The sequence below is a fragment of the Miscanthus floridulus genome, chromosome 15, assembly GCF_019320115.1.
Source record: "Miscanthus floridulus cultivar M001 chromosome 15, ASM1932011v1, whole genome shotgun sequence".
NCBI classification, from domain to species: domain Eukaryota; kingdom Viridiplantae; phylum Streptophyta; class Magnoliopsida; order Poales; family Poaceae; genus Miscanthus; species Miscanthus floridulus.
In genome coordinates, this window is record NC_089594.1 from 70500044 (window position 1) to 70508007 (window position 7964).

General features: G+C 46.0%; 1 pseudogene; it reads right to left on the minus strand.

The window, feature by feature from the left end:
* Positions 1–4168: 4168 nt before the first annotated feature.
* LOC136507618 (receptor-like protein EIX2) lies at positions 4169–7149 on the minus strand (annotated as a pseudogene).
* Positions 7150–7964: the final 815 nt, after the last annotated feature.

Below are 7964 nucleotides of genomic sequence, written 5' to 3' on the forward strand. Positions count from 1 at the left end.
TGACGGAAGTCCAGGTATGCTTTGCGTGACCACCTGATCTTGCTATCCAGTCAAACTGTCTTACTTAGCTTTTTACATGCAGGACTTAATGAAGACTGCAAGGTACCGAAAGAAGTGCTTCGACCAGATTGAAGGGATCACAGCAAGCAATAAGGAACTGGCGGCCGAAGTGGAACGCTTGCGCCACCAACTTGAAGCCGCCAACCATGAGAGGATGGAGCAAGAGGCGCAGAACCAGAACCTGGTCATCCAGCTCAGTAACAAAGAGCAGGAAAGAACAAGTAAGTAGTTACTTTATCACAATGATTGCATGACAAATGTTGTTGCGTTGTTGGTAGTAACAGCCGTAATGCAGGCTTAGAAGCCGAAGTAGTCCGTCTCCGAGAGGAGAAAAACCGTGCGGTCGTAGAGTGTGATCGCCTGAAGGAGGACAACAAGAAACTAGCGCACGACCAGTCGCATCTCCGAGACCACACGACCAAGATGAAAGAGGAACTAAAAAGTAAGTGTTCCAGACCCCCTTGCTCACTTTTGTTGCCCACCTTATCTTGTCGTGGTATGACGTTTTAATGTCTTGTGCGGTTTGCAGTTTTAAAAGTCAATGCCAAGAAGCATCTGGAAGCCGTGATAAAAGAACATGACGGCTGGAAGGCGCAGTTCCAAGAGATCACCAAGGATCGGGATGCATGGAAGAAACGGTGCCAGGAAGTGGCAACGGGCATTTTGCCAGTCCTCAACCTTATCGATCCAGCGCTTACAGAAGACGTGCCAAGGACGCCACAACTCGGACTGGTCGATAGATGCCGAAAGGCATGGGGATGGTTCCAAGAGTTTGGGAAGGAGGCGGGTGAGTACACAGGTGCACATGTACTAAGCATGGTGCGTGCTCACTACCCCTTGATCGATCTCAAATGCCTAGAGGCTGGATACCCGAAGGAGGTAGATCCAGACAAGGCTGAGGAGCTTCGGATGACCCAGCTGGACTTGTCGGCAAAAATAATTGGCAAGATTAACCTGTGTGGAGGCGGGACAACACCTGCACAGGGTACGCCATCAACAAGTCAGCTAGAAGCGCCATCAGTTTTAAGCCAACCGGCGAAGCCTGTGGTCTCGACCAGCCAGGCATCAGCGGGGCCATCTTCTTTAGCTCGACCAGTACAAGAGTCCTCGAGACTCGAGCACGATGTCAGGACCAGCGAGCAGCAGGTGCCGCATGCCCCGACCAGCCAATAGGATAGGCTATAGTTGTAGAAGAAGATGTAGTTGTGTTATTGTAAACTTAGACCTTTTCAGGTAAGCTTGTAATAACGTAACTGTATATCATCATAAGCTTGTTTGTTTTGTAGAAAACGTATTTAAGCTTGGATCTCTTGTTGGTGTAACTAAGTGAGAACATGTTAGCGTTCTGTTTAGTTGTACCAGTTTAGTCGACACGTCATCCTGACAGGTTTGTATGGCCCTGGTTTACCCTGTGGTCGGAGTGTGAGGAGCGTAGCCTGTGCACACGTAGACGCAGACAAGTCAAACCAGAGGGGACCTGCCGATCACCCGTAGCATAGAGAGCAGATCCCATGCACGCGTTGGGAGGAACCGGAGACAGGGCCTGCTCCAAAAACCTAGGAAGGAATGGTGGTCGGCTTTGACTGGTTGAGTTAGAATAACCATAGACTTTGAAGTGACACATTAGAGTGGTCAGAGAAACCATAATAGCTTTATTAAATTGAAAGTACAAAAGGAGTACATATCTTAGTAGTTAAGCATAGAAACGCCTAAGCTTGTCGATGTGCCATGAGTTGGGTACGTCCGTACTGTCCAGGTGAGCTAACCTGTAAGACGTTGGTCATGTAACTTCCTTGATCATGAAGGGCCCTTCCCATGGAGTTGCGAGTTTGTGAACACCAGCCTGATTCGTCTTCCACTTCAGGACCAGGTCCCCGACCACGAAGAACCGCTCCTTAACGTTCTTGTTGTAGTACCTGCGCAAAACAGCAAGGTATTTGGCTGTACGTACGCAAGAATCAAGCCGCTTCTCTTCTGCACTATTCACTTCAAGCTCCCGCCGCTAGGGTGTAGGTCGGTGCCGAGAGAGCCCGCTTTTGCCCACTTGCTCCTTTAGCAGAGAGAGAGAGAGAGAGAGAGAGAGTGAGAGAGGAGAGATAGCAACTGGAGCTGAGAGAAAGAGAGAGACAATTGAGAGAGAGATGGGATGAGGCCTCCTAACCCTAACTCAGCAACATATACATAACATGGCTAACGGGCCTTCTGGGTTTATTTGGTCCTCGGGCCAATTTTCCGAGACGGTTAGGAAAATTACCGCCTCCAAAAATCAATTTATGGAGGCGCATGTCTTAATACGACCGCCTCTGAAAATGGACCATTTTTGGAGGCGGTTGTCTTAAGATGCCCGCCTCCGTCAGGAGGCGGTTATTTTTTGACCGCCTCTGTAAATCGATTTTACGAGGTGGGCAAACGTGACCGCCTCCGTAAATGAAAATGACTACCTCCGTTAATCGCCCGTCATTTTCCGAGGTGGTTGTATTTTGTGACCGTCTCGGTTAATGTTTGGGCACCGCCTCACAAAATCATTTTTGTAGAAGTGGCTGCTGGGACGAATGGAGGCTCGTCGTTATAGAGCTCAACGAATGGAGGCGCGAGAAACTCATCGGTGGGGTGGCGTCACACGAAGCTCCTCCCCTCGCCTGCTGGAGGATCCAGTAAGGCAGCATGGGCGTGACGCCGGAGACGAGGAGCCACATGGTACCGTACCCGAGGAGGCATGCGCCGGCACTGATGAGGAGCAACGCGGGGTGGAGCCGGTTGCAGAGCACCCCGGGAGCAGGCCAAGGTTCTCGCCGATGTGGCAGGTGACTCTGAGCAGCGCGGGGCGGCTCTGGTCGTGAAACCTTGAGCGCGTGCGAGTAGAGCGCGAATGTGGAGCTGGCGCCGCCCGCGACCTGCACCCACACAGCCACCCCCAACCCTAGCCACGACGGTTGGCTCCCTGCCTCCCCCCCGGGATCTCGCTTGCGGAGGGGACAGCCAGAGTAGCATGCGCGATGTACTGTTCAGTTCGTATTGCGAGGCTATGAGGGAGGAGCGGTGCATGATGGAGACAGAGCCACGTATGTGCATTTTCCATTGTCGACGAAATATGGTCGGCAGTCTACCTAGGGGTATGCCCAAGGTAGTAAAAGCTTGATTTCATCACTAAATTACTGTAGCAAAAGCTTGATTTCACCATTAAATCTTCATGCAAATCAACATCTCCATTGTTTTAGCCCCCCCTTATCCCGCATCGTGCATCCGCCACTGGCTGCTGAGAATGAGAATTAAAATAAAGAGTTGATCAATATAAATATATATTTAAAATTTAAAATTATAATATTTAAACCAAAATATTCGGATGTTGTTTCGGATTGTTGATTGGATATATCTGAGTTAAAATGTTGGATATTAGATATCCATCTTATACTCGTATATTGAATATCCAATATAAATATCTAAATTTGTATCTGATCTGATATTTGAAACCTCATTAGGATATCTGAGAGATTTGTTTTGATTGGTTAGAAAATATTATATCATTGCATCCTTAGGTGTGTGTTTGTTGTGGGCACGGGTGACCCGAGCGGGCATGGTCTGGGCACAAAATTGAACCCGTCATGGGTTATGGGTTTTTTAGTGGGTAAATTTTTATATTCATTGGCATGGGTTTGGGTTGACAAAACCCAACGGATTTGTACCCGTTGCCATCTCTAGTCACCACTGGGTACAGACATAATGGATAGTTTTCACCGTTAGATAGAGGCCCTAGTCTTAAACAAATCCTGGGTCCACCACTCTTCCTCCAACAGTGAAGGCCCTTTCCTTCGCCTCTTACTTTGTTATCCAAATCAGTTGTTCTTCTCGGTTCTATGTATCTTTCTGTTTAATTTGATTCCTTAATTTCTTGAGGATCCATTTGGTTCCTGTAGTTTGGTTAAGTTTAAGTTGAGCTTCGAGCCTGGTTAAGGTTGGTTTTGAATTCTATTTTTGTTTGAATTCCTGGCCTTGCTTGTTAATGATGAGGTTGTTGGAGAATATGATGAACCCAACAACCATAAATGACATTCTTTTACACAGTCGATCTCTGTAACATAGGTTCTACATACATAGCAGACAGCAAACTTATGTTGATCTAGATTCCTAGTTCCTAGTTACAACCGGTAGATGAAATTTTCACATCTACATAAGATGTGGAGCTAAGAGCCACCAGGTGCTTTTGATCTCTGCTATACTTTTCGCCATGTCTTGAAAGCCCTGCTCAGAGCCACTTTCACATAAACCCAATCATATAAGCTGTCAGAGAATGAGAAACAAACAACTCTCCAGTTCCTTTTAAATAGGAAGAGACAAAAGACTATCCAGAGACCCATTACATATCCACAACCAATAGCCAGGAAATTGAAAGCAATATCACCTCCATCTTTGTGACCTTCTGGAGTAGCTGGAGTTAAACCAGGTTCTAAACAATTTTTGGACAGAGGAGGACCACAGAGACCGGGGTTGCCGATATAAATGGATGCTTGGTCACTAGGTGTTTGCAGTTGATTGCCAGATGGTATCCTTCCTGTCAGATCATTATAGGTCAGGTTCAAGAAGATCAATGATGTTAGAACTGATTGCCTGCTGGGATTTCCCCGAAAAAACTATTATGTGATAGGTCAAGTGATTCCAACGAGTGTACTTCACCAATACTGTCAGGGATCATCCCACTAAGATGATTCCACGATAGGTTTAAGTTCTTCAAAGCAGGAAGCCTACCAATTTCTTCAGGAATGTGTCCTGTCAAACTATTGCATGAAAAATCAATATTTACCATGTAGACGATTCCACTCGTGAATTCAAGCTGTTGCCCTTTCATGACCACCAATGAACTATCAGTATAAGAAACCACATCAATTTCATCACTGCTGAGGCCGTAATCAACCATGTCTAAAAGTGGGCCATCCTCTTGAGGAGGAACAGCCATAGCTATCAACTCTGCAAGTGATTCTGGTATTATCCCAGATATATTGTTACAAGCCAAGTCTAAATACTGCAGCTGCTTCATCTTGGAAATTTGTTGTGGTATGTGGCCAGAAAACAAATTTGAGCGCAAACTTAGAAACGACAATGAGGGTAATCTATCCCCTATCCGTGTGGGCAACATTCCAGAAAATTGATTATATGAAAGGTCAAGAAAAATCAGTTCCTGACACTTAAGAAGAAATGTTGGGAATTTTCCAGACAGATAGTTTGTGTTCAGGTTCAAGATGTAAATACTTGATGAGCTACTATTCTTTTTTGTAGGTGAACTCCCTGCCTTTTGTTGCTCCACGCAGCTGGGAAATAGTCCACGCAGTCGGTTTTCTGACAAGTCTAACAAAACTAAATTTTCCAAGTGGCAAAAGTAGCGAGGTATTCTACCAGAGAGAGAATTTTTGTAAAGCATAAGTGCTTTTAAAAGTGGAGCTCCTAAATCTGATGGAAACTTCCCTGACAAATTGTTTCTGGAGAGGTCCAAGGATTTTAAATCTTTGGGTAACTTTGGAATGGGACCAACCAAACAGTTGTCACTGAAATCCATAGTGTCTGACTCCATTTTCCTGAACATTGTTGGTGACAACAAGCCGCTGATCTGATTTCTTGATAAAACCAAATGTTGAATCCCAGAGAACGTGACCCAAAACCAAGGAGGTATCGGACCAACTATACTTGTATTTGATATACCAAGAACATGCATATCATTCTGTGATCTTAGCCACTCTGGAAACCTAGGCGCTAGCACGCAAGACTGTAATCCAGCATCAACTAGTTTAAACGGAGGAATCCAGCCATGTTTGAACACCATAGATAATGAGTTGCCATATAACATTAGATGAGTCAGGCTAGCCATTTCTGTAAAATGGGTTTCATTGATTGTACCTTCCAGGTTGTTAGAATCAAGCCATAATTCTGTCAACTTTCTGAGTGCTGATATGCCAGTAGGTAGCTATCCTGTAAGCAAGTTATCACTAAGCATAAGAGTGGTCAAATTTCTGAGATGTCCGAGCTGAGAAGGCAGATTCCCAGTAAGCTTATTCTCAAATAAAATTAAGTCTTGTAGCCTATTTTCAGCAGGAAATCTCTCCAGTAGTACTGCAATTGGGCTATTGTGCTATTCATATAAAGACTCAATTCCTCCAAGTTGTGCAGGTTCTTGAAGGTTGTGGGCACGGTACTGGTTAGGTTGTTCTAATCTTGTGACTGACGTCATATTTCCCACGTTTTGAGGAATTGAACCTTGGAGTCCGCACACACTCATGCCAAGGTGAAGGAGACTAGGTAGGTCCCAAAATAAGTTTTTGGTTACAACAGAAGAGCTACTAAACTCATTGCCGGAGAGCTCGAGGTACTCAAGTGATGTCAGGTTAATATGACCTGGTGATGGAATGACATTTCGGAGCCCACAGCCGCTCAGACTAAGTGTGACAAGGGAAGGAAGCTTGTTGACTACATGAGCCCAGTCAATCACCTTGCTAAGGTTCACCATGCTCAAATCAAGGTACTGTAATGTTGTGAGGCGTGACAACCATGCAAGATCAGCCGAATAAATAAAGGAATCCCAAGATAAGCCGTTCAGATCAAGGTGGGGAGCAACTTGGAGAGGTTACCAAGCTGGGGCGGCACCCGCCCACCAAACATTGCAGAGGAGAGGGAGAGGTACCTCAGGTTCTTGAGGCCGCCGATGAACTCCGGGATAGGAGTTCCAGTGAATTTGCCGCTGCTAAGCTCTAGTGTCCTCAGGTTCTTTAAACCCAGCAAGGATGAGCTCATCTGACCGTCCCGGAAGCCGACATTCGTGAAGCTCAGGGAGAGCTCCACGACATGGCCGGTGCGGTTGCTGCAGCGGATGCCGTTCCACTGGCAGCAATCTTTGCCTTGCCATGATGACAGATAGTTTTCAGGATCGATGAGGCCGGCCCTGAAGTCAAGAAGAGCATCCCGCTCGTGGGGGATGCAGCGGAGATTCCTAGAAACTGGAACAGCAGCCGCGACAGCGGTGGACTGAATTCGGAGGAACAAAAGGAACCATGTTGTTAGGAGTAGACGCAGATGCAGATGCAGGGGTGTATTTAGCTCGGTCATTTGTAATTGTAATGTTTCTTGTGACACCTGCTCCCTGAAAATGTTCAGTGTTCTATGTCCGGGCTAAGGGGAAATAGGTTGGGCGAGCACGCATGCAGCATGCTCGATGTCGATTTATGCTTGAAAGTTTGAGCTTCTACGGTTCTTCCAGTGGTAGAACAAGTCTAGTTGTCGTTGACCCTTGCATCGTGTTTCATCATTCATTCAAGCTTCAAAGTCTCAGTGGCTCACTACAACTACAAATGAGTGCTGCATGGTGCGCGCGTACCGGTCCGGTAGTGGCCGCAACCTTTCCCATCTTTTTACTAGAGGTTGAAAATGGCGGCTATATACCTTTCCCATCTTTTGACTAGAGGTGAAAAGTGTAAACTGCTTAGGGTCTCGTTCAGTTGCTAGGGAATCATTCTCTGGAACGATTCCCCCTGGACAGGGACGGAGCTAGAGCAAATTTAAGAGGGGTGTGTTTGCCTTGTCGGTGCATAGATTTTTACCGTATGAATACGTATATGATGTAAAATTGAACATAATCATTGTTTTTCTGTTTTTTCATGGGTGCAGCCGCACCCCTTATCTTGAACATGGATCCTGCCTGCTACCGGGATTGCTTGGCTAATTTATATAGCATTTGATCAGCTGGAACAATTTTTTGGTGCATTCCTATAGAACCGAACGAGCCCTAACCGAGTGTTCTGGTGGCAGGCAACAACCGGTTGTTGAAAATGGAGAAAGCAACCAAACAACAAACAGAAATAAAATACAAATAAACAAACACGCGAATTTTGAACCATTAGATCAATATCCAACACCACCTGTCT